This window comes from Panthera onca, chromosome C1, assembly GCF_046562875.1.
Source record: "Panthera onca isolate mPanOnc1 chromosome C1, mPanOnc1 haplotype 2, whole genome shotgun sequence".
NCBI classification, from domain to species: domain Eukaryota; kingdom Metazoa; phylum Chordata; class Mammalia; order Carnivora; family Felidae; genus Panthera; species Panthera onca.
The window spans coordinates 171676237-171702740 of NC_138346.1; the positions used below are offsets into that span (position 1 = coordinate 171676237).

Below are 26504 nucleotides of genomic sequence, written 5' to 3' on the forward strand. Positions count from 1 at the left end.
TCTGGCTTATGGAAATGACAGGATTAATCACTGCAGATCTGTCCCTTCTACTGAGATCCTTCTTCAAATTATTTCAAATGAACACATGAAGGATTGATTTTTAAACCCATGTAAAATTCTTAGAGACAATGCAGACTGACTTAATTATAATCAATAGAATCTACAGACATTGATGCAACCCAGCAGAAACACTGCCTACCAAAAAGCATGGTATAAAAATCACTCCATGGATCCCTTTGTACGCAACAGTGATATGACCTTAATAAATATTTCATTACTTACAGCGAATAACCAAGCATCAAGATGGCAAATTTTAATAGCTAGGAAACAATACCATAATGATTCTACTAAGAAAATGCCTCATTTAGATCAAAGTAAACTTATTCTAACTTCCAGCCGTCATTCCCAAAATACACTGCAAATCAGTTTGTAATCCTAAATAAGAGTACACTTACCCATCTCTTCCACATACAGATGGATGAATTGCTTAAAGAGGTTTTACAGGGGACTTTTCTCACTATAGCAACATTTGAAAAGTCATATGGGAAAAGATGTAAGTTCAAGTACATTTTCTTTCCATCTTCACACAAGGAAGTACTGAACAAATACTCTTCGATTAATTGACTTTAGGGGATAGCCAATGGTCAGGTCCCACGACAGCCTATACATTGGCTTTCAGGTTTCTTTTGTGAGTTGTAATTAGTAGCTAAGAGCTCATATCCTACAAATAGTTTGGATGGTTTCTTTGTTAAGTACATTATTGAACATTTACCCACACTTAAGTCCATCTGCTATTTTGCGTCTCACTTGCCCAATGTGGGTGGATCTTCCGATGTAGGGGAAAGAGACTGCATGTGGAACACAGACAGAGCTGGGTTCAAAGGTCAACTCCAAAATGGACAGTCATACTTCAGGTAAGTGACTCAAGTACTCAGAGCTTTGATATCCTCATCAGGGCAATGGGGGTCACAATACCCAATTTATAAAATTGCTTTGAGGATTAAGGGACAAGTTTAATGCATCTGGTATAATCTCTCACATTACGGGTACATACTAAATGGACACACACTATATTTTCCCATACAAATAACTCCCCTGTTCTTTTCCTTGTCTCTGGAATAGTCCCTCTTTACAAGTCCACTCTAAAGTAGACTGTGATATAGCATCAGGACAATATTTTATGTTTAACACTAAATAGATTATTTAGGGTTGTGGGCTGGTTTACCTATCTATTTACCTCCTTAAATAATTCATAGATTGTCTTGGCATAGTTTCCCCAATAAAAAACACTTTTGCCTCTTACCTTCTAGCTTATGGTTACTGAAATATTTAATTATCCTAGCATTATGAGAGATTTCACTAACTTACTGGGCCTGACAAAGTGATTATATGTTGGAATTATATGAATGTTGTAAAGGTCTCCATGCTTCTGGGTACTCGGTAGGTGGCCCATTCACTCTACAATACCTTCCTAGATCAAGGAGGAACCCCTTCAGACAATCTAGAGTTGTTATTTTGGTTTGGTTTGGGGTATTTTTTTCACTTAAAAAAATTAACTTCTAGATCATGAAAACCCAAATTTATAACCCTGAGAAGAAATGATCAGGATCAAATTGGCAGAAATATTTTCTCTCAATTTATGTACTTATGGTGGCTTCCCGAATTTGTCAAGGGCATTAGACAGTAGCTAGCTCAGCGATAAGCTGCAAAAAGGCGTAAGCAAAAATATTACTGATGAGTCGATTGGCTGGAATCAAACAGATACGGTTTTCCTTTAGTGCATGCTTCCCTATGATTAAGAGTTCTTCGAAGTTCCATAATTCTTGAGTTTAATCAACTAAAAAAGACACCTGGTTTGGAGCAGTTCAACTATATGCGTACATATAAAACATGCTTTGAATCAGCCTGAAATGGCTGCTTTTTTGTAAAGCATTTTGGAAGAGTGTCCCAGTGTGTGAGTTAAATATACAGATAAATAAAAAAATATTTCCTTCCAACAAAAGTTATTAAAATCTGGGGCACCTGGGTGGCTCAGCCAGTTAAGCGGCTGACTTTGGCTCAGGTCATTATCTCACGGTTGGTGAGTTCAAGCCCCGAGTCAGGCTCTGTGCAGACAGGTCAGAGCCTGCAGCCTGCTTCAGATTCTGTGTCTCCCTCTCTCTCTCTGCCCCTCCCCGCTCATGCTCTGTCTCTCTCAAAAATGGATAAAACATTTTAAAAAGTTATTACAATCAGAGGTGAATGACTTATAAAACAGATTTATAGTAGAATAAAAATAATTTTTTCAAAAGTGTAGTTTATCCATAAATTTTTAAAAAAGGAAAATATGAGTTAACTTAGATATTTTGTTATAATGCAGTAATACAGAAATAACATTGAATGGTATGTTCTTAACTTTTCTACCAAAATTCTCCATATAAACTTCTCCGAGAATTATATAAATTCATTTACTATTCCCAACAGTTTACTCATCATTAGCAATGACCTATCCCATATAATGCAGTAGCATTTTGTTAAAAAATGGGGGCACCTGGGTGGCTCAGTTGGTTAAGCGACCGACTTTGGCTCGGGTCATAATCTCGCACTTTTGTGAACTCCAGCCCTGCATCGGGCTCTGTGCTGACAGCTCAGAGCCTGAAGCCTACTTCAGATTCTGTGTTTCCCCCTCTCTCTACCCCTCCCCTGCTCACGCTCTGTGTCTGTCTCTCAATAATAAATAAATGTTAAAAAGATTTTAAAAATAAAAAAAATAAAAAATAAACACCGGCCTTCCCCTAAATGATACTTTTCCTTTATAATGGTAAAATCTGGAGATTTTGACACATATTGGAGGTCGCGGGGTCTCCAGGCCCTGCATCTGGGTTTCCTGTTGAGTTAGTTTCTGTGCCAAGCCCTGTTCCCTGGCAAATACCGCAGCTATTTACAAACCCCCCCCAACCCCTCACCACAATAGGGACTAGAAAGCTGCATAGTCATTTCCCTGAATTTCCTTACAGCAAGTGATCCAGTTTTAACCAGTGAATCATACAGAGATGCCACCTGTTAAGTTTCTAGAAAAGTTTTCCCTTCTCTGATAAATGGAACAAATTAGGCTAGCATGACCCAACACTCCCATCCTCCTGCCTTAAACATACATACGGCAACTGTAATATGACAAGAATTACAAAATATAAGTCAACAAATAAGCATGTCAGGACAAAAAAAATGGAAAGTGCCTGAATTCTTACTGGTTTGAGTGAGCAAATAAACCACTGCCAGCTGCTACCTCTGGACTTACTTTACCACAATGTAAGAAAAATTTATCTTCATTTCAACCACTGGTTTTTGTTTCTTGCAACCAACAGCATTCTCTCAAGACTCAGCTGCCATTATTTAAAATATTCTTTAATTCATATCAAAATCTGGATTTCCAGATTCTTGAAGGGGGGGGGGAAGAAGGAGGAGGAGGAGGAGGAGGGGAAGGAGGAGGGGAAGGAGGAGGGGAAGGAGGAGGAGGAGGAGGAGGAGGAGGAGGAGGAGGAGGAGGAGGAGAAAAGGAACTGAGACATTGGGCCGAGGTTTTCACAAAACACCCAACACCAACTGGCTAGAGCTAAGGGGCTTTTCAAGAGGACTTGCTGGCTTTCAATGGGACTTGGGCTCCTCTGTCCATAGACTACTTCTTTAGTCACCTCTGTAGCTGCTTCAAGCATGTGAATGTGAGACCCTACACACAGCGTACAAAAATATATACTATGCACTATGAAAACCAAGTACTATTATAACCAACAAAAGATTTGCATCTTTGCTACCTACAATCCAGATATCTGGCATAGGCAGTCATAGTCAAACTCATGAAAATATATTTTCTTTTTCTGACTCCTAACTTTTTCAGTAGACGTACCGTTTTGGGTTCTCATAGCACACTTACACAGAGAGGAGAAAGATACCATGTCATCAGAGGGCTATATATTACCAGTTATGGCTAAAGACCATTCAATAGTGATAACGATGGTAATAATATCTACTATTTACTGGGATTTTTATGAGAGTGTAGGCAGTGTGCTAAGTGCTTTACAAATACTATGCCACTTAATTCTGAAAGGAAATATATTAGGTAAGTATCATTACCTTTATTTTAAAAATAAAGAAAGTGAGTTGTCAGAGAAAGTAACTGTTCCGAAATCACAGCTAACAAGCAGTAGAAGGAAAATTTGAATCTCAGTCTTTCTGAGTCTAAGACACATACTATTTAACCACAGGTTATACTGCTTTACAATGAAGTCCAAGAATATCAGGCTTTTTTGAGAAATATTCAGTAATATTCATAAGACCTACATCTCACTCTTATGAAACTACATTCTAACATGAACATTATGTCAATATTTGATTTTTAATACCCACTAGTAGAAGTCTTGATTCCGGTATAGGATTTTTTTTCAAAAGGCACTTCCTTCTTAAGTATAACTGACCTGGTACAGTAAATTCTCAAGATTCAAAAGTGACTCATTTCCAAAGCTCCACACATTAGCAGCTGGTATTATTCAATCTGAGATTTAAATTTATAATGTACTCTTGATAATGTACTCCCAATACATTTTTCACTTCTCTATCTCTTGAATGACACAAGATAAAAGATCTTTAAGGTATAAATATTTTATACAAACTTTCACTCTGTTTTTCCTCAGCCATTTTCCATTTGCAAACACTAGACATCATGCAAAAAAAAAAAAAAAAAAAAAAAAAAAGAAGGTTGAAAGAGTTTTATGGATTATGCTGGGGGGGCTGAGAACTGCTTATCCATTCTGCTGTGGCAGCAGACATCACAGCTACCGGCCTAACGGCCCTTGCTGGCTAATCAGAACGTTCCACCCTAAATGGGGTCTGATTCAAAGTACTATTTTTTCATGGGGCAGAGAGTGGGCTGGAAGGGAACAAATTCCCAGCATCATCTATAGAGATAAACTAAGTTTGTGCAGGGCACTGGTGGTGCCAATGGAACCCTAGTACCGAGGCACCTCATTCGCTGGAAAGGTCAGGACACGGCCATTCCTCCCAGGCATGATCAGAGGAACAGAATCTTACCAGAAATCAAAAGACTTGCACAAGGCATGTGGCTTCTGGCAATCAGTTATTAAGTCCAAGGCTCTCTTTTCACATTTGTAAAATGAAGAGGTTGACCCATTGAAGGTTTTCAAACTATCTACACAGATCCCCTAGGGCCTTGCTACTCACGCTGCGGTCACTGTCTGTGTAACACCTCAGGGGTTTATTAAAAATGCAGAGTCTCAGGCCCCATCCCAGACTTACAGAATCATAACTTCCTTATAAGGGGTTTCCTAGGTGATTTCTTGCCCTAGGGATCAGTTCCAACGAGGGTTACTTTAGGAAGGCAGGCTAGATGGGCCAAGCTGACAGGGATCCAGGACTCCCACACTTTTTCACGGTATGTATGTATGTATGTATGTATGTATATACACATACGTGTGTGTGTGTATGGGTGTGTGTGTATATATACATACATATATATACGTATATATATGTATGTATATATATATACAGTTTTCCCATGAATTTAGTTTTGAAGACCTCTATTTAAAGAAAATCTAAAACTACTGGATAAAAGGATCTATAAGGTCCTTCATAACTAGAACTGTCTATGATTTTACAAATTTGCAAAAGTACTCACATTTATCAGTACAAGGGCTATTTGTTTTCTACATTAACTCACTGTGGAGAGAAATATTCTATAATTTGCAACTAATATCCTTATATTCAGAAACATAATTTGATCTTTTCCTAAAGATATCAAGAACATGAGTTACATGAGGGCCCTTGGGTGGCTCGGTTGGTTAAGCGTCTGACTTGGGCTCAGGTCGTGGTCTCACAGTTCATGAGTTTGAGCCCCACGTCGGGCTCTGTGCTGACAGCTTAGAGCCTGGAGCCTGCCTCAGATTCTGTCTCTTCCTCTCTCTCTGCCCCTTCCCAACTTGTGCTCTGTCTCTGTCTCAAAAATAAATAATTGTTAAAAAAAAATTTAAAAAAAAAGAACATGAGTTACACGGAAGTGTTCTATTACTGTTAATACCCAAAAAAGTTACTTAGGAATATTAGTATATAGGATATTTGTAGTGCACATATATAAAAATAAATACATATGTGTAAATAAATACATGTATATTCATATATATACATGTATACCTGTATATATTTATACATGCATACACGTATGTATACTATGCATTTAATTCTTTATATGCATACATATACACATATATGTACTATCTATATTTATTTTTATATTGTACACACATACACATGTATACATATGTGTATATCTAGAGAGAGAGATCAATATCAAGCTATTAACCCTCTCGACCTCGTATCTGCTCTACTTTTGACAGTGTCTCTCTCACTGTTCAAGTTGCCAGCTAACACCTCTCGTTTGTTTCCACTTTCGAGGCTCAAGCACCTGTCTGTTATGACTTTACTTGCTAGTCTGGAATAAAATGTCAGACTCGGACAGGAGTTAGGTTCACTGATGAACATAAGATCAAGAGCTTTAGTGCTTGAACCTGATAAAATCTACTTTGGACAACTGGAGGCTGGCTGTGCTTTTTTCCTGGTTATCAGATGTATTCCCAAATATCAAAACAGAAAAGCAAAACCACAGGAATGTGAGGTCTGTCTGTAAATGACCGTAAGAAAAAGATGTATTTTATTTCCTTGGTTCTCCTCATCTCCTGCCTATGCAAATGGACTGTGATAATCTTTGTGAAAGTGCCTGAAAAAAATGTCAGTTGGTGCTGCACTGTGCTGACCACCATCAGGAGAATCGGAGGATAAGGAGGAGAATGAGAGAGAACTCCTCAGCCTGCATGTTCTTCTCTGGCTTAACCCGCTGTCATGGGCCACTAAAGCAGTCAGTCCCAAGGCTGGGCTAAGCTAGGAAGGTGTGGGCCGGTGCAGTTATGATCTGTTCTGACTTCCAGGCAGGCCAGGCTTAAAACCCAGATGTTCATTCCTCCTTTCCACACGCGCAGCGGGCACCCTTGGAGAATACTCAAGTCCCAATTCGTCTCTGCCTATGAGACAGGACACTCTAGATCACACAGAAAGGCATTCCCACGACTGAACCTATCCAGAGAAATGCTTCAATATCACATTTCAAAGTTGTCGGACACTTCAGAGTGGTTCTCAAAATTTAGCATGTATCAGAATCACCAAAAGTACTTGCTAAACAACAGGTTGCTGGGCCCCATCCCCAGAATTTACAAATCGCTAGGTCTGGGAAGGGACTAGACATCCGCTCGTCCACCAAGTTTCCAAGTGATGCCGAGGCCACTAGACTTGCAGCCACACTTCAAGACCCATTAATCCAGGTCAAGCCCTTATTTTAAAGAGGACCAGGAGGGTGGAGTGATCTGGCCAAAGGCACAGAGCGGATGACGGAAGTGAGGACTCCAGTCCCTCTCCCCTATTGCACAGTTCAGGACGCTTCCTAGCACAGGAGGAGGCTCACACTGATTCCATGAAAGGTATGCCAAGAATGTCTTTATCTATAAGCAAAGATCCTTGGTGTCTTATACTTAGGTAGCCTTTTAAAATTTCATCTACATTATCTCATCTGAGTCTCATAACAGCCTAATGAGACAGGCAAAGATTAACGTCCCTATTTGAGAGATTAGGAAACTGAGATGCAGAGCTGTTAAATAGTCTCTCCAAAGCCACCAAGTTCAGTCGGTATGCGCTGTAACAGACTGCTGCTATGCAGGGTACAGGTCTGGAGCCCTACAGCTTGGACATCCACATGGCGGGAAGCCTGTTAGCGATGCAGAATCTCGGGCTGCACCACGCACCTACTGAGTCAGACTCTGCCGTTCAAAAGTATCCTCAGTTGATTCATATACATAGTGAAGTCTGAAAAGCATTGGTACAGAGAGGCCTGGAAACCAGGTCAACTAATTTGAAAATCGATGCTTTCTCTCCCCTCTTTCTCTTCTGAATGTACTGCTCAGTGTCATAGTTTGACTTGTTTTGGAACATAACCTAATTAAGACGTTAACTCCTATCAGGAGACTCTTACCAGATAAGAAGTTAACTCTCACCAGGTAAAGGACACTTAGTGTGTTGTACTTTAAAAAAAAAAAAAAAAAAAAAAACTAAACCAGGTTAAATTACCTTGATTACCAGTCTTGGTAATTCCTCTGTAGTCATTTTCTTGACTGATGTATAGACCCCTATGAAATGAATCCTCTGAGAAGAAGATGGGGGCAGGGGAGATACAAGACAGTGATCAATGGATTCAATTAGTTACAGTAGAATTCTACTAAGATGAAAAAAGATCAAGACGCAATGCATCTACTCCGGGGTGGCTAAACTACTTTACCCAGAAAGTACACCATTTCTTTCTGACCTTCTTCAACTATTAAGTTCAGAAAAGCCCAAAACGGCTGCTCCTGGGGAAATAACCACAGTGAATGCAAGGTTCCTCACAACTGGAAGTATTTAAATACTGTTTTAGTGACCTAGGCAAGATGACAACTGCATTTCTTCACATACAGGAAGTGTTCTACAGACCAATTTCTCTAATGACAGCAAATAAACCCCTCTCGCGACATACAGTCAACCAAGAAGTAACTCAGTGGTTACCATAAGACCACAGTTTTGAAACATGTATGCAGGTTTTTCCTTCAACTTTTCAAATCAATTCTTTCGATTGACATTCTTTGTTGAACAGAAACCAGAATGCTGATACAGTGCACCTGTGAAAAGCTGCTGACTTCAGCATGGCAAAATGTAAATTCAAATGATTTTTTAAAAATATATCAATCCTAGGCATTCAAAGAGTACATATAAATACAAACACACAAGGGTTTTGGGTTTTTTTTTGGGGGGGGGGTTGTTGGTTGGTTGGTAATTTCAAAGTTGCTCTGTGCAAACACATAATTAGTTAATCAGGGTAGTAAGAATCCAATCATTAAAATTAATGGTCAGGGCACACCAATAACTATTTATAACAGCTGAGGAGGTCAGCATATGAAACAACACCTCTGCGATGCAAAACTATTATTTTAGAAAGATGTGAATCTATTAAAAGGAAGGTTTCTTCTCTAGTTTAAAAATAATGTGATGAATTAATAAAGTTGATCAAGTGATTAATAGAATCCACAATCTTAATCTTATTATTTGCAAAGATGAAAAGGCTTTTCTGCCAAGAGCCAACTGTCTCCATTTGCTTCAGAACAATAAAATCTGATTGACTGTGATCTGCCTACTCTCTCTGAGATAATTTGGCATGGGCATACCTTTAATTCTCCTTGTATTTCTTTATCAAGATACACAAAGCTGTTAGTGGTTTATCCCTCTGAAACCTGGGGATTCGTGTAAATAACTTCTAACGGTGGGATCGCACATAACAATTTACAGAGCACTGTGGCATAATGCAATTCAAAGTTGCTCTTGATTTAAAATGTTTAAAGTCCAACCACAGTGTCAGTCTGCCCAGAGAAATCTCTTATAAAAGTTTTCACACTCTGTTGGGTTAAGAGACAGTGGGTATTAATCCTATGGCTTCTACGCCAAACTTCCTTTTTGTGGTCAGCAGAGAAGCTATGTGGTTGGTCTGAAGGAGTCCAAAGTCTTTTTTCTGTGTTAAAACAAGGGAAAGTGGGCCGGTTACAGAGTAAAAGAAAAACCACAGCCAGCTCACTCTGCTGTAGCGTTTCCCTTAAATGTGGCCTAGAGCTATTCTGCTTTCCAAAAAAAGGTTTAATTTAAACCATACACAGTGCTGCAGGCTGCCACGTTTCCAAACTCAACATTCCTTTCTAATCTGTGCACTTCAGAACCAACATTCTGTTTCCATTGGTACTCAGATGAGCTTTAATAAATAAAATATCACTGCCCATCCATTACTTAATTTGAAAATAATATGCCCTTCTCTCCCCCCACCCCCACTGACATTATTCTAAGTGCTTGTATTCAAGTGTGTTGAACTGTTGTAAACATCACCCCTGAAAAATTGGTGCCGCTCTCTTTCGGGGAGTGAGGGGAAGGAAAACGGGGACTGCAGCGTGAGGGGACTGAGTGTTAGCAAGTGGTCCGGAGCTCAAGAAAACTGCTGCTCTGTGAGAAGGTTGAGTCTGCCAAAAATAACTTATTATCTTTACGTTAAGAAAGAAAAACCTTGTTTATTCCTCAGATGGGACACCAGACTCTGTGCCGTTACTCAACATGTCACTAGGAAAGACCACAGTCACAGCAGCTCACAGCTACAAAACAGCCACATGACCGATACGGGTCTCTCTCTGGTCATCGGCGTGGCTGGTGCCGATCACCACCCTGGCCAGAGCGAGCAGAGTGAATACTCCACAGCTGGGGCCCTTTCAGTTTTCGCCTCCGTGTATTCACTCGGATGTTCATTAAGAACTCCAACCCCAGCGGGAAGGCCGGCACACGGTTTTCTATGTGAGTCACCATGCTCTATTATACATGACACTTGTCAATTAAAGAGGAAACCCTTTTAAAGCAAACTGATGTTAAGCTGGTACTTTCTTCAACATCTGATTTACCGCTGCTGTTATCGTCCAAAGGGAAGTTTGTTTTAGAACAATGATAGCAGTAGTAATCCTCCTATTTCAGTAGTGAGGGATTTAAACACATTCAGGGCGCTGGGGACCAGTCAAAAGGTTTCTTTCAACAGAACTATGTATTTTCAGTAGGAAAAGGAAGGTCTTACTGATGGGATAACTGCCAAGATTGGACAATTTTTCAGCCTAACAGTTTAGAGAATATCATTTTAAACTACCTGGTATAATACAAATGTGGCACCATAGATCAATGCAATGAATTCTCTATAGTCAGTAAAATGCTCTCCCAAATAATGGCATCCATTAATAATGATTACTGCCCCTGTGCCTTTGCCACAAAAGTAATGCCCAATGCTACATCTCCATAGTCTCTAATAAATACCCACAAGTCCCACGATAAGAACATAATCACAACATGGCAAATAAGTGCAGATTCCGGTGAGAGGGCAAATTAAAAAGCCATTACGTTTAAAACTTATTTTACCTTGTAAAATACACTTTCCTTATCTGTAAAATGGGGCTTAGAGGACATGATCTCGTAAGTCCCTTCCAGCTCTATGAGTCCATGAGGGTTTCAAGTTTTCTCCCGGGTTTTAATTCTTAATGCACCCACTTTAGGATTCCTACAGCACGCCAATAATAATTAATGCTAATAAGGAGCGGTGAAACTTTGGCAATGAAACTTTAATTTGGATTGATCTGGAGGGAAAAGAAAACGTAGGAAAGAAGATTTCAACCTTAGATTTTTAGACTCAAACATTATTTGTTTCCTGAAAAAACTGAAAGCAGCACATCTGGACTGTTGAAACATACAATTTCCTGGAAAGGTAGGTAAGTGACCCAGCAGGGATGGACACTCTTAAGAAAGCATATCTTAAGTATACCTTTAAACTCTTAAAAAGAAAACCCCAAAGCTCAGGAATCTATTTCAACTATGTCCCGGCTAATAATGATAATTAATATGCATTGTTTATTCTATGACCAACATGATGCAAATACTTTGTGTGAATTATTCCCCTTTACTCCTTACAATATGCTGTAATTATCCTCAGATTATAAATGAGCAAACTGAAGTTTATGGAGAGTTAAGTAATCTCTTCAAGGTGAGAACTGGTAAGGAACCAAGACAGAACTAAACCCAAATTAGTAGAACCCCAGAGCCTAAACTCTTAGCCACAAAGAAGGCACTGCCTCTTGTTAAATTGTATCTGTGTGATACTCTGGGTCAATCAGTTTGCTATCTTCAAAAACCCTTTACTTCTGTGTGATATTGACCACCTTAAGTACCTAAGGTCAGGCCTCAGATTGGTTTACATGCAAGATTACGTCTATGCTACAGATCTTTAATTTGCTCTATTTAATTAAAATGTGTGCTGTTAATTTCTCAATCCACAAGAGTCACCAACAGCCTGAGTTGAAATGGAAAGGTTCTCTTTAGCTTGGGAGTCAAAGTATCAAATTGTCTTCCACTCTTTTTTTAAAAACTTCCAAAATGCCCTTGACTGAAGGGAACAAATGTAACAAGGGCCTGCAGGTAACTCATATTAGGAAGCTCTTTTCCTTTCATCAGATGCAAAAGCCAGCTTGTATAGAGACTTCCCTCTCTAAGCTGACCAGGAAGGCCACATTTTGAAACACTGGCACTGCGTATTTGGACAAACAACTTACTTGAGGCTTTGAGGGCAAGAGTAGCCCAGCAACTCATAAAAGAATAAACTAAGCGCTCACCTAGAGTCTTTGGAACTTCACATGTCTAAAAAGGCAGGAAGATCTAAGAGCTATTTTTAGTAGATCAAAAGCTCACACAGAAACTATAGGCTTACTCAAGAAACAACTGTACAACCTTGCTAAAGCATCAACCAACTCATTACACAAAAACTATTTCATGCCCTTACTGCTGATGGCTTGTTTGTATCTGTGAGCACAGTTACAGATGTCTGTTTGCTTTAAAAATAGGAAAACAAATTAATTATTAACCAATGCAGTTTGTCTAGAAGACAAAACTTTTCAAAGCATGGAGTCAAAAATATTGGTTGAGGTTCTTGGTGAGAGAAAGAATTGGAAGTGAGAGAAGTCAGATTGCATTGAAAGGCATCCCAGGCCAACCTGAATCTCAGATTTAGATCCTTACAGTAGCGACAAAACACAAGGTCCCATTATAAAGGTTATCACTACGAGGAATCATAAACACTTATAGACCATGCAGACAGATGACTGAAGCGGCTGCTAATACCCTATACCGGGGAATGGCAGGAATTATGGCCAACTAGAAGGCCCAGATTCCATCCCATAAGGTGTTCAGATTAAAATGTTTGAAAGCACTGTGCTGGCAGCATTTAACTCACAGAACACCAATTTACCAGGCCTGAACTTATTTCAATCATCAGGAAACTTGTTTTCCAAGAAGTAAAGTGACTTGACTAAATGCACCGCCTGGTTTACTCCCAGCTATGAACAACTCTAGGACTGGAAAGGATGTTTCCTGCTTCCCATTCTTGGGTGCATTTACTGAACAAACCCAGCGCTGACATGGGGCTATCCTCTCTGAAAAACACAGGGCTCGAGAGACAAATGATTTAAGTTGCCTACTCTCACTCTCCTTAGAGGAGGAGACACAGACCAGGAAACAAACATCATAATACAGCATGAACACTACAATGATTCTCTGTTCTCACAACTGCAATGAAAGGGCAGAGAAGGGTGACCAGAAGCCACTCTAGGCGATGCAGTCCTCAGATTTTAGCGTCCAACCTTTGCAGGTATGTACTACTGTGTGACAGGCTTTCTGGACTTAATCATTATATATATTTTTTAAGAAATATATTCTACCAAAAGGAAAAAAAAAAAAAAAAAAAAAAGGTCTAACATGACACTCTTGGAAAGTCTTAGCCCAAGAAAACTTTAATGGCCCAGTTATAAATCTTCCAAAATGAGAATCTGTAATAGAAATACTGACAGACCTTAATTATGGCAGCACTATGGGGCTTTGGATAATAAAGCCCACATATTTTCAGCTTAGATCATTATTTATAGGATGCCTTGCAAAGGATTTTATTTGCAAGTGCCTGCCTGAATCAATGAGGTGAAGTTTTACACAAGGAAAGGAAGTGCAAAGTACACTGTGTGAAAAAGCAGGGATTTACCTCCTGGGGTTCAGGAGGCCCAGGGACCAGGGGCTTCAGGCAGTGAATGATGATTTTGACTCCTCCAGTTTGTATAAAAGGTTGAAGTTCAGTCTGGCGCAGTGCAGCATTCCACGAGACCTGCTGCCTCTTTGAGCAGGCGATTAATCTCATGATCGATAGACCATATGATTAGGCACTAATAGCTGATAGGAGGAGAGAATAAACAACCATAAATTTGCTTTGTACCGAGTAATCCAAGTGTAAGCGGGGTCATTTAATGGCCACATTGGGTCATGTTACCTAAGGGGCCATATGGAATAAAAATGGACCATACATACATTTTTTAAGATCTTCAGTTATTAGCTCAGGGTTATGGGACCAGGGTGGGGCTATGGGAGCAACACCTATTAGTTTAGTATTCTTCGGTGACAAGATGCAAGGATTTCCATGTACTGAGCGTGGAGGGCTGACTGCAGAGAGAATAATGGAAAAGTCCCATTGTTGAAATAATTCCTCTATAAGCACCATCGTCAATCACCCTCAGTATAACATGATTGGCCCTGGGTGGTCTGTCTCATCAGTGCGTAAAACACCGGATTCTGTGCCTACAGGATGAACTAAAGGGAAGCAGGGCTCAGAATCCAGGACAGGATCTTGTGTGTCTCTCAATCAAAGCAGTTGCTGGACTGTTTAATTCCTCCTTTGCATGCAGATCACTGCTCCGGGTTCCCGGGCTGGTTCTCAGGGTGTCATGAACTTCCAGTATTGGGAATGGTCACGCGACATAAAAGCTGGGATCCAGAAGGTCATAAATCTCATTCTTTCTTTTCTCCTTTTCCCTGGCTTCTTCCCTAAGACGCTGACCTCCTCCATCAGCCCCTTGAAAGAAAGAAATCAATCACCCCCAGACTAAAATGAAAACCTGAGCCTTGCGTAGGCATTGGATGGCTTTCTCTTGTTTGTGACAAAATTCAAGAAAATCTGAAAAATGTCAATTCCCTCTTACTTTCGTCCTTCTCTCCACCACACCCTTAGCCCTGGGAAGCAAAGATCCCTTAAGCTCTTGCTATCAATGACCATGAAAAAGAAAAGGAAGACACTTTGTTAGCCTAAAAGGAATGTGCCAGAGAAAAGTAATTGTTGGATAAAAAAGAACATCAACTGGTCCTGTGCTTCATTCTCAGCCCCTGGCAAACTACACAAAATCTCTTTTCTTTGAAAACTATCTGGGAAACAAACCCCTCCAAATCACCCTCCCCACTTGTGAATTGTCCCTCCCAGCCCCCATTCTCTTCATATCCCCCCTCCCTCCCTGCTCCTACTAATATGGCCTTTGTTAATTTCCAAGCCTTTAGGGACAACTGTTCACCACCGTTCCTTCTAGTCTAATTGTTCAATACTGCTGATAGCTCTTGAGCTGACAGAAGAGTTTTCGATCGGTTCTTTGAGAAGAAAGCGGGAGCGTCAGACACCCTGGGGTTTGTTGGGGGAATGTTTGTTGTTGTTGTTCCCAGGAAGCTGGGAAATTCATTGCCCATTCAAATACAAGTATTATCAATGCCCCCAAAGAAGTTTCATGTGAGAAGGAGTTGTTACAGCTGAACCACAGGAGAATTTTTAAATTTACCCTGAAAATCCCTTCTAGGTTTACATTTATTCAAAGAGTTTCCACTCACAGAATATCTGAGCTGGAAGACTTTTGGGCCAGGTACATTGAACATAAAAGGATGCCCCCAAATGTCAAATCACAAGGGATACTCCAAGATCTGGCCATTTCTCTGCTGACACTTTTTGGAACAATAAAACCAGCCCAGCTAGGGCCACCCATCCTAACTCCCAGTCAGGAAGAAGGACTTGCCTTGGGAAGAAAACCAACCAGAGGGCCAGATAATCTTCTGCTCCAATGTGCTCCCAGCGGGGGGATGTACAGCACAGTGATGGAAGGGGACTTGGCAGAGAATGTGGAGCTGAGCAGAGCCTTGACCCCTGGGAACATGGGTCAGTGCTCTTACCTCTACACCACCCTGACTCCTAACGTGTATTTTTTAAAGTTCTTCCTTAGTAACTAGGATCAATTTCTAGTCAACTCTGAAACACCCAGAACAGAGGGAAGACACTCAGTTCCCTTCTTAAAACGATGTGAATTCTTCCCAGAGGGGGTAAAAGAAAAAAGAAAAAAACCAAGGGTCCTTTGCAGACAAATGGAGTCTGTTTAGATCTAATTCAGCTGTCCTTCCCTGATCTTGGTAGCTACCTGTAACCATGTCCTTGTTGAAACCCTCCAGGGCCTATATCTAATATGGTTTACAGTAGTAATATTCATCATAATAATACTTACCATTTACTGAACATCAGGTATAAACTAGGACACTTACAAAAGCGTTTCTAATTATCGAACAGTCCTGAGTTAATATTGCTCCCTCATTTTACAAATGGGAAAAAAAAAACAGAGATGAAGGAACGCAGAGAGGGTGAATAACCTGCCCACAGTCACACAGCTTGGCAGCAGAGACAAGATTTAAGTCACACCTATCTTGTCACAAAGACTGATTTGTTTTCCAACAGATTATGCTGTTTTACACACTGTCTTAAGAATTTAAGGGTGAGATTACCCTATAGTTCTCAAGAGTTAGTTGGTACTGGTACCAAAAGCTGGCCTTTCTGGTTAATGTTTTTCCAAGCATGAAAGCAATACAGTCTTATACCATTCCCATGGATACCAGAGTCTCATATCACTAAAGCAATCAGAAACAAGATGAGTCAGTCTTAGCAAAAGCACTAAGTATAGACTGAAGCTAGGGCTATGTGGGCAAAAAGGAGTGTGGAGTGAAAGAGACTATCTAAAAAATTTTTAATCCTATTATAAAGCAAAAAAATAAAAACCTTTCATCCTCAGGAAATGTTGGCCGAGCATCTACTATGCACCAACCTTTCCTAAATTGAATTAGAAAGGAAATGGTTCAATTTCCCAACTTCTATTTGCCTTTGGACCCTTTGGTATCAGGCACACCAAAAGTAATACATCAGTGGTTCTCCTTCATCATCCCATTTTACCCTGAGGCTGATGCTCTGTAAACGTGAGAGAATTGGCTGCCTCACTGGACTACTTCTGCTCCTGGTACTATAGAGCCATGTTTTGCCCGTTGCTAGACACAAAGTACTGGGTCGCCTGGGTGGCTCAGTAGGTTGAGCGTCCAACTCTTGATTTCAGTTCAGGTCATGATCTCACAGACATGGGATCGAGCACCGCACCGGGTTCCACGCTGAGCGCGGAGCCTGCTTGGGATTCCCTCTGTCTGCCCCTCCCCCACTCACGCTCACACTCTCTCTCAAAATAAGTAAACATTTAATGAATGGATAACCAGATGACTCAAGCATCTGACAATTATCCACATTCTCCTGAAAAGAAGGTTCAGATAGATACACAGATTTCAACATGTCCACTAGTCAGAAGCGTGCTGCTGTTATTCAAAGGTTCAGAGAGAGATGAAAAACCAACCAGGCCTTCAATCAGATACTAGCAATGATGCCTCCTGAAAGTCTTCTGGAAGGCACCAAATCATAAAGAACCAACAGGAATCAGCCAAAGGGATGGAGGTATGGAGGGAGAAGGGGCTTGAAGGAGAGAAGACGGAAAGTAAACAGGTCCAAAGGGAAGAAGAATGTAGAACATTGAACAAGGTACAAATAGTATATTATGGCTAGAAGGTGGAAGGCAAGATGGCTTGAGGGGTAGGCAGGGGCGAGTATTCTTAAGAGACCTTGTAACAGCAATCTTTCATTCATTCTTCTATTCATTTCACAAATGCTAATGAGCACCTACCATGTACCAGGCATGATGCTAGACCTCAGAGATACTGAGATGGGTTAACCATGTCTCAGATACTTGTTGCCACCACTCAACGATGAGCTGTACGTTACATGGCTGGTTCACGTTCAACATACAAAACGTGAACTGGAACATAAGAAAATGCCCCTTGCTTTTCCTAATCCACCTACTAAATTAAACTATTCACACCTGCAGGGGAAGGACTCACTTGCATTGGTTTACAATGAACATTAGCGAACCCCCTAGGATAACATTGGACTTTTGCCCACTCATCAATATTAATTGCAACATATATAGATGCACCCTGTGTTCTCCCATTTCTCCAATTTCAGCCCTCACACCAAGGTAGGCTCTTAATCCAACTGAAGTTTCAGGGCACACACTTCGGTGCAGCTGGGACCATAAAAATTCACATGATATCATTAAGCACCACTAGGTGAAAAAAAACAAACGAAAATTACATGCTTTCCAACAACATAAAGCCCAAAGTCTACTTACAAAGAAGAAAAAAATCAGCCCGAACATTATAAAAGAGGCAAAATGAATTTCTAACAGTAACCACGCAGGACTCACAGATTTCTCCATGTAATAAGATTCTACTTTTAAAAACTGAAATAAAGTAAAATATCTCAATGACCAGAGGTCTGATTCCATTAGAGTAACCCTAAAAGTTATCAGGCCACAGAATGTTCTTTGGTAATGAAAATTTATTTTAGTATTCAGTCATTCACCCTGATTTATATCATTATTTCCAAATATTAGGAATCTACCTAATTGTAGTAGATTTATGATGACACTGAGGGAAAAAGCATGCACAGCTTCAGGATTATATTCACTTGAAAAGAATTGTCCATAAGAGTCACTAACTCACCACCCAGTCAGGTGTCCAAATCACGTGAAAAGTCACATGGTGCCAGTCCTTTCTGAACCCACCTGGCCACACTCCACTCCCAACTTCTAGTAAATACCTTATCAAGTGAAATTAAGTGAGACTCATCTCACACAGTTTCTCAAAAATGTGTGAGAGAAAAGAATCCTTCCATTGCTACAGAAACTTTTACCAAATATCTTCTAGTGCCTAGCAGAAGCAGTCCCTTCCTGTAAAGAGCACACTATTTAAGGGAAGAGGAGGGGATGTGGGGGCCAGGGGGGTGACGAGTAAATCCACAAAATCACAACAGCAAAGGTGCTGTCTTGTAGTCACTTGCGCAGAGAGGGCCAGAGAGTCTCAAATGAAGAACACCTCACAAGCCCAAGATAACCCAGGAAGGCTTCCTGGGGGCAGGGCTTTTGAGCTCAGTCTTGTAGAAGAAACAGGAATCATTAAGGAGATTTTCTGGTAGTTATGCATGTGTAAGTGACTCTGCTAAGTTAGCAATATTTGCATTTTAGACTGTGCTCTTTTGGGGTGGGTTTTCTAGAATGGAAGAAACTACTTTAAAAAAAATCCTGCCTATCAGCCAATGAGCCTAAGGACACTGGAATCTCTGGCAGGGTAGACTTAGCTGAATAATGAGGCTCACCTACCCGAGATGTCTATGTCCTAATCCCAGATCTGTGAATATGGCAAAAGGGACTCTGCAGATGTTATCAAGTTAAGGACCTGAAAGTGGAGAGATTATCCTGCATTATCCAGGTAGGCCCAATGATGTGATCTCAAGGTTACTTATAAGAGAGAGGCAGGAGGATCAAAGACCTGGGAGAAGGACGCAGAGACTGGAGTGATACGGCTATGCACCAAGGAGTGCCAAACCAGCCTCTGGAAGCTGAATGAGCCATCAGGGTTCTTCCCTGCAGCTTCCAGAAGCAACCAGCCCTACTGACACCAGCCTGGTTTTTAGACTTCCTACCTTCAGGGCTGAAGAAAATAAATTTGAGTCACTTTGTGGCAAGTGAGTGAGGGGCAGAGAGAGAGAGGGAGAGAGAGAAGCAAGGCTCACCCTAAGTGGGGCTCGAGCTCACCCGAAATGGGGCTTGTGATCACCTGAAACAGGGCTTGTGATCACCCCATGCGGGACGTGAGCTCAAGAACTGTGAGATCATGACCTGAGCCAGAGTCCGATGCTTAACCAACTGAGCCATCCAGGTGCCCCTAAACTTGTGTCCTCTTAAACCACTAAGCTTGTGGTAACATGTTATAGCAGCAATAGGAAACTAAAACAGAGTTTGCAGTAACATGCAGAAGAGCTAAGTTAAATCAGCACTAACGTCACCTCACAAATCCAGGGCACGAGGACGTGCCAGAGCAGAGAAACAGTGACAGTTGTCACTGCTGAAGGAGTTAAACTTTACACATAAAACCTAAAACAGGTGCTTGCTTCTATGACCGGAAGGGAGTGATCATGTAGCAGTGAGGGAGTTCATATCTGAGCACCTCTATCACGTGCCCTCCACCCCAGACCCAGCTTCTGGGTAGGGCGCCCCATGCCACAGACACCCAAACACACTCCCACCGGTGAAAAAGAAAGTAACCAAGCACCTGGAGAGCAGGTATTTTTGTCCCATTCGTTCGCCAGCACCTGGAACGATGCTTGGCACATGATAGTTGCTAATAATATTTAGTGAACTAATGAAAGTCTAAAAATAAAAAAAAAAAATAATCTGTTTGTGAATAACAACCAAATCTCTGGTGGATACTCTTTCTTCTGAAAGGCTATCTGACTGGCAGACACCAAGATTTTGAGAGAACAGCCTCCTCATAATTGTACTTCTGGTGTTAGCCATACAACGTGACATGTAATAAAAATGGCAAAACAAAACTTCGGAAAGTCAGTGAAACCAGGTTATATGGCAATATGTTAGATTCGTGTTCTTACTGTACTTGAGGGAAGCATTAATTTCCTTGAGAGTTTTTCTCCTTGGCTTAGTGCTGAAATGGCATAAAAGAGGCAGAGGTTTGATTCTCTTAGATTTACTATTAATGCCACCAGCATTTCAAGAATAAAATATGTACAAGCAGATATGGAAGAGCCTTAATTAAATAAGATTTTATAGGCATTTGAAATATCCCAAAGTTAACAGCCAGAGGGAAGGCAACCTCACTTAGACAGATGAGGATTAAGTACCAGCAGTGGCCACACTGAGGCAGGTCAACACACTTTTCCAAAGGGAACGTGTGCATCAGGTATGTTCTAATGCTGGGTCTCATTGTTCTGGTAACTTCTGCTAAAGATGGACAAAGGTAGGAATTAAACAGCTGCAGGTCTTAGGCTAATGGCTAACACAAAGGAAAATAAATATCCATCCATTTTCTAAAGAACATTCCCTGAGCACCTACCCTGTGCCAAGCCCAGGGCTACATCCCAGAGAGAGAAAAACAATTATACTGAGTTACTGAGCATTTTTTTTTTTTTTTTTTGGTACCGAGCAGCTGCACCAAGCATGAGGTATGGTCCCTTTACTAATACCTGCATTTGCACAAGAAAACCAAAGTTCACAGAGTTCTCATAATTCTCCCGAGTTCGTGTGGCTAGTGCTTGGCAGAGTGACAATCTGAATCCATGTACGTAGGAGTCTAGGGTCCATATTCTCACATGTAAGTGCCCTAGTGCCTCTGCCCAGCAAGCGCCCATCATTGAATGCCATCATGAAGTCATACCTTGACAGACAGACAGACAGACAGACACACACACACACACACACACACACACACACACACACACATACACACACGGGATAAATTTGGCAACAAAATTTTCTACAGAGCTACTTGCTTCAAGAACACAAAAATGTTGTTCTAAGCCCTCTAGAACAGTGATTTTCAAACTGTAGCATACATCAGCATCACCTAGAGGGCTTGTTTAAAAACAGATTGCTGAACTTCAGTCCCCAAATTTCTGGACTGGGGACCAAGGATTTGCATTTCTGACAAGTCTCCATGTGAGGCTGCTACTGCTGATCTGAGGACCACATTTTGAGAGCCACTAATGTATAAATCTGTAATGCAATCTCTCTAAAGAGCAAGATTCTTTTTTGTTTGCCATCTCTAGAAGAATACTTGGCACATGATAGGTTTTCAGAAAATATTTACTGAATGAATGGATCTGCAGTGTATTTGAAAAACAGATAACCAACTGTATTAAAGTTGTGTGCAAGTTAAGTGTAAACAGGTTCTGGCTGGGACCTGGGAGATTATCTACCTCATGATTAAGGGCCTGAGACTTTCGTGAATGTTGTGACATATCCTTTGCCCGTTCAGAGGCATAGTATCAATGTATGGGTACTGCTATCACAGCCTTTCTCCATCATGGTAATGTGGCATATTGGAAAGAATATGGAATCAGTGTTAATTCTATACTCACTAAGCACAGAATCTCCAAGGCTAATGCTATACAGCTGAATATCCCAGGGCAAGCTCCTAACCCTGGAAAGCCTAGTTTTTGCTTTTATAAAATGGGCTCTCAGGAAGATTAAAAACAACAAATATCAAGTGTTCAGATACGGGTGGAGCACACAGTAAGAATTCTTCAAAAGAAGTTATGATTACCTTAATCGCAAATAAACCTCCGTCAGGGTCATCATAGGAATCTTGATCTTCAGTAAATGGTTGTTCACTCGACAATATTTCGCAAATATTTACCGAGCATGCCAGTCACTCTGTGGGGCATGTTTGATTCTCAGATGCCACATGGAGTAATGGGTTAAGGAAAAAAAGAAAAAAAAGAAAGATCCCTTCCCTAGATTTCTTGCCACCCAAGGGGCTTGTTCTAAAAACCCTGGGAGGAAAGGCCCACAAGAGCTCTCTGCAAGAGCGCGGAGGCAAGAATCAACAAGAGTTCTGTAAAGAGGTGAAGCCAGGTGTTTCTCCTCTCTGAGGAGGCATGAAGAGGGTTGAGTCAACAATCCTACTTGCTCTTGGGGCAAACAGTCACCACACAGGCGGTTCTGCTGGCAGGCGGGAACGGGTCAGAAGAGAAGCTACACTGTCCAGTGGCTACAGCTGGAAGGTTCTATCCCAGGCTTTCTCTTAAGCTCTTGGCCCAGGGGCAGACACTCTGTCTCGGCCAGGAGAGTCTCCGTCCGCACCTTCCCGTCTCCTTAACCTGAAACACGAAGGGCGACACAAAATGCCCCTCCCTAGAGTGCAAGCCAGTGTGTATTGCCGTATGTTTGCATCAAGTTCTACTGTTAAGAAAACCAAAATGACAAGTATGGGAACCGGATAGCAGAAAGCAACCTTTACGATTTTGTATTCCTGTGTTCATTCATAATGTAAAAGACTTAGAAAGGTACCCATTTGGACTCTTGAGAACAGGAAAATCCCAAAACCATAGTTTACTATTTTCAAAGGAGTTTCAATATGGGCAGAAATCAAGAATACTGTTCTTCAGGCTAAGTTTATATCCTGAAATATGCTTCTTGTAAGAAATAATTTAAAAATGTGGAATCTAAAATTAAGCAAAAATAACATACAGTATGTTCAGCTTTGAAATTTGCCGGGACTCAGCCAAGTTTACCATAAACAGAAGGCAGAACTGTCTATTTTTAACTTTACAGCCCTTGGGTGATTAAAATTTTGAGCCATAATAAACAACTTTTTTCATCTTTGCAACATAATTTCTCATTTGAAATTGCAGTCTTTTTAGTTGTTTAGGAGATATGGATTGAGCACTTCGTGTTTTTAAATTCTTTCTTAAACGGAAATTTCTTGCAGAGACTAAATGCATTCATTAGCATGCCAAAAGCACAGATTTAAAAAAAAAAAAAAAAAAAAAAAAAAAAGGAAAGGAAAAGAACCTCACCAAGGCCCAGAACTAAATTGCCTTCTCTTCTTCTGTTTCAACTGTTGAGCAATTAGCACCTTTGGCCAGTTGCATTTTAGGAGAACACAGTAAAAGATCCCACCATTCTGCCTATGTAAGTGCAATCACCACAAACACCTCACCACCACCCAGCAGATTATTTGGCAATTTGGCATGTTTGCAGACCTATTATGTCAGCAGAAAGTGTATCTTCCCACCAGGAAAGACAGTTGCATATGCAATAAACCAATAGCCTTTGACACACCAGTTAATTACATCAGTTAACTACTATCTCCTGTGCATGATCATAGTGTTAATGAAACTATTTTGGTGTGGAAATGAAACAGGTCAAGACAAGCAGATCAGGAAACAGAAGGGATTTAGGGTCATAGAGGATGATAATGTGCTGAGTCACACAGAACTTAACCTCGGCCCCCAAGAAGGATATTAAATTATTCCCTCTGCTGTGAGTAACGCTAGTATTCTTTTTCTTTGGCATCACTTAGTGCTAAATAGCTCAAAACTCTTTAGAAATTATCAAGTTTAACAGTTTGCCTCCCTATCAAAAGCTATTAGCAACTGAGTTGTTAGACAGCAACAGAAGCCCAGTCCAGAGGTGCTGACTTTAAATGCAACATCTTTTTTTTCCCTGCGTGAAAGGGATGAGTGAAAGATAATGCCCGATTTCTGGTTTGGATGACAGGGTGAAGAATGGAGACAGCCACTCATTTTGAAACACAGGAAGATGAGCAGATTGTTGGGAAAAATGGGTCAGGCAGTGCAAGATGTTAACTCAGGTTTTTGTCTCAGGTGTTTTCATGTCAGGTGTGGGTTTGAGGCTACAGAGGAAAACCTAACTCCTACAAGAGAACAAGAGAATGTCCCACCAGACACTTAAATATTTAAGCTTATTCTTAAGGTCATTCTAAGGAATCTCTGCTCCAGACTTTAGAGCCATGTTTTTCTCAACTGTCCCTCCTATGATACGATTTCCTGATCCATTAGCACCCGGGTCTCCATTTTGCTGGCATTCCTTTTAGCATGTGTACCAAAACTGGGCAAAAATATTCCAGCTGTGGTCAGACCACAGCCCAACATGGCCTTCGCCTTTTAAAAGGCAATGTCACACTGCTGGCCTCGATTAATCTTGAGGTCAACTTACACTCTTCGGTTGTTTTCACATGAACTTCTGTCAAATTAGATTTCCTCCACCTTGCCTTTGTATAATGAAATTTCTATTCTAAAAGTAGGATGCCCCATTCCTAGCCTGTCTGTGTTTAAGAGTAAACGGATTTTCATCCCGTTTTCATTTCATTCTTACCGATTCATCCCCCAACTCTACCAGAACACCCAGAGGTACAGTCTTTGGGAATGAACTTTCCCATGCTACACTCCAAGAGTAAAGATGCCTGAAAATGTCCTATACCGAGTAAAGACGCCTGAAAATGTTCTATACCTCTTACCACTGGATCCTCCATACCCCAGGCTACTTTATAAATAACGTTTTCCCCTCCAGAACACATGTAAAGCCATTGAGGGGTGGGAGCCCTACACGGAGAACAAGATCATCTTCCCCTGGCCTTGGAACAATGCAGATGTACTGTAAATTATTTCTTTCTTATTCTAGGGTACAACATGTGTATGTTCACAATATAAATGTAGATACTGTGCACTGCCTCATGCTTCCCACCCCCCCGCCCCTTTCCAAAAAGAACAGCCAGATATTTACCAACATCCTGGAGGCCAGTAAACAATTTAGGTCTTTTCTGTAGGCAGTAGTAAGGAATGTTGATTGCATTTCCTTAGCTATCAGTATGTAACAGGCTGTGTAGGCTTCAGGGCAGAGGTACAGAAAAAAGTGTAAAGGAGAGAGCTATGTCTTAAAAATAAAAAAAAAAAAGTACACTGGCCAATTTCCAGCACTTATCTCTGCTTTGCAGCCCCTCCGCCTGGCGGTCTCAGGGTCATGTAAGGATTCGGATAAGTGAGCAGTCTCAACGCTTCCAGCTCCCTGGATATTCCCATCATCATTTACTGGGCATCCCTCAAGTTTGGTGGAACCTAATGTCTGGATTTCCACCAGGTCACGGAGCTGTAGGGGAAGCTACTCTTTCACTGAGTTCTTTTAACATCCTGAAAATTTCAACCCATTCACCCATACCAAAATTTCTTTGTAAAAATCCCTAAGAGGTATAAAAAGCAATTTTATACCTCTGTGGAAGATGGTAACAGTAGGAAATATGCTTGACCTGATGCTTATCAACGTCGGAAATTAGCATGAACTTCTTAATAGTTAAACCGGTTACATACTCTTTTTAAAGAAGAATGGGAATACAACCGTTTTCGGTGATGTAGATGTAGCTGTGCCTGAAGGCAGGACCAAAGACAAGATCCCTTCCCAGTAACTGTCTGCGTTCATTTACGGTGCCACCAGGGCAGGCATCAGTGACTCAGAATTAAGCCCGAGAAACAGTGTTAGGAAATCTCAAGTTAGGGAATGCTGACTCGTATCAGCAACTAACTTCCCAGACCAGCTTTCAGGAAAGGCATCCTAACTTCTTTCCTTACTCTCTGGTCCGTAAAAACAAGATACCCAGGAATCTCTTAGGGAAAAGAAAAAGGTCTCTGTGAATGGCAGCATCCAGGATTACAAGAGTCAACAGCAGGCCTCCTTGCTCTGCAAAACCAACCAGCCCCACAGAGCCCTCTCAGAAAATGCTCAACCTGACCAGTATCCAAAGATACTTGGTCTCAGTAACCTAACAAGAGGGGCTACACTGGTCAGGTTCCAGACTGTCCTCTGCAAATTGTTTTCTTTCATTTGATCCTCAGAGTAACTGAGTTCAGAATTATTTCGATTGTACAGATTAGGAAACCGAGACTCCATAAGCTTTTTAAAATGACTAATTCTTTCATTAGAAAGTGAGAGCTCGGGATTCATCCACAAATCAGTCTGACCAGAAAGGTTTTCTCCCTTTCTAAGGGAGCAGGTGTAAGGCCGTTATTTTGAAAGTAATTTTTGTTTTAGTAAAAACAGATGAAAAAATGCTCTTGTCTTCAGCTCTCTGAGGGGAAAAGTTGCCATAATCATGTTTCTTTCCTTTGTTTTTCTTGCCATAATCTTCACTCCATCTAATTTAGCCTCTTTCAACTGGAAAAAGAGAAAATAAGCTAACAGTAAGAATAAAGAACACTTAATTTTTACATGCTAATTAATGCATGAGCAACATCTATCACG

At 40.9% G+C, this 26504-nt stretch overlaps 1 protein-coding gene across 24 annotated transcripts in view; it reads right to left on the reverse strand.

The window, feature by feature from the left end:
• The window catches only part of NFIA (nuclear factor I A), a 370701-nt gene that overhangs the window by 285277 nt on the left and 58920 nt on the right, over window positions 1-26504 (reverse strand). For 4 of the 24 annotated variants that reach the window (XR_013557574.2, XR_013557579.2, XR_013557573.2 and 1 more), the window contains exon 6: window positions 22012-22567. The exons of 9 other annotated variants lie outside the window; for them this stretch is intronic. The gene's annotated coding sequence lies outside the window, so the exon portion shown is untranslated. Of the gene's footprint in view, window positions 1-8160; window positions 8236-11055; window positions 11271-13714; window positions 13900-22011; window positions 22568-22591; window positions 22913-24988; window positions 25100-25142; window positions 26418-26504 lie in introns of those variants that run through there. 11 more of the 24 variants (XR_013557572.2, XR_013557571.2, XR_013557582.2 and 8 more) reach the window with 9 other exon arrangements.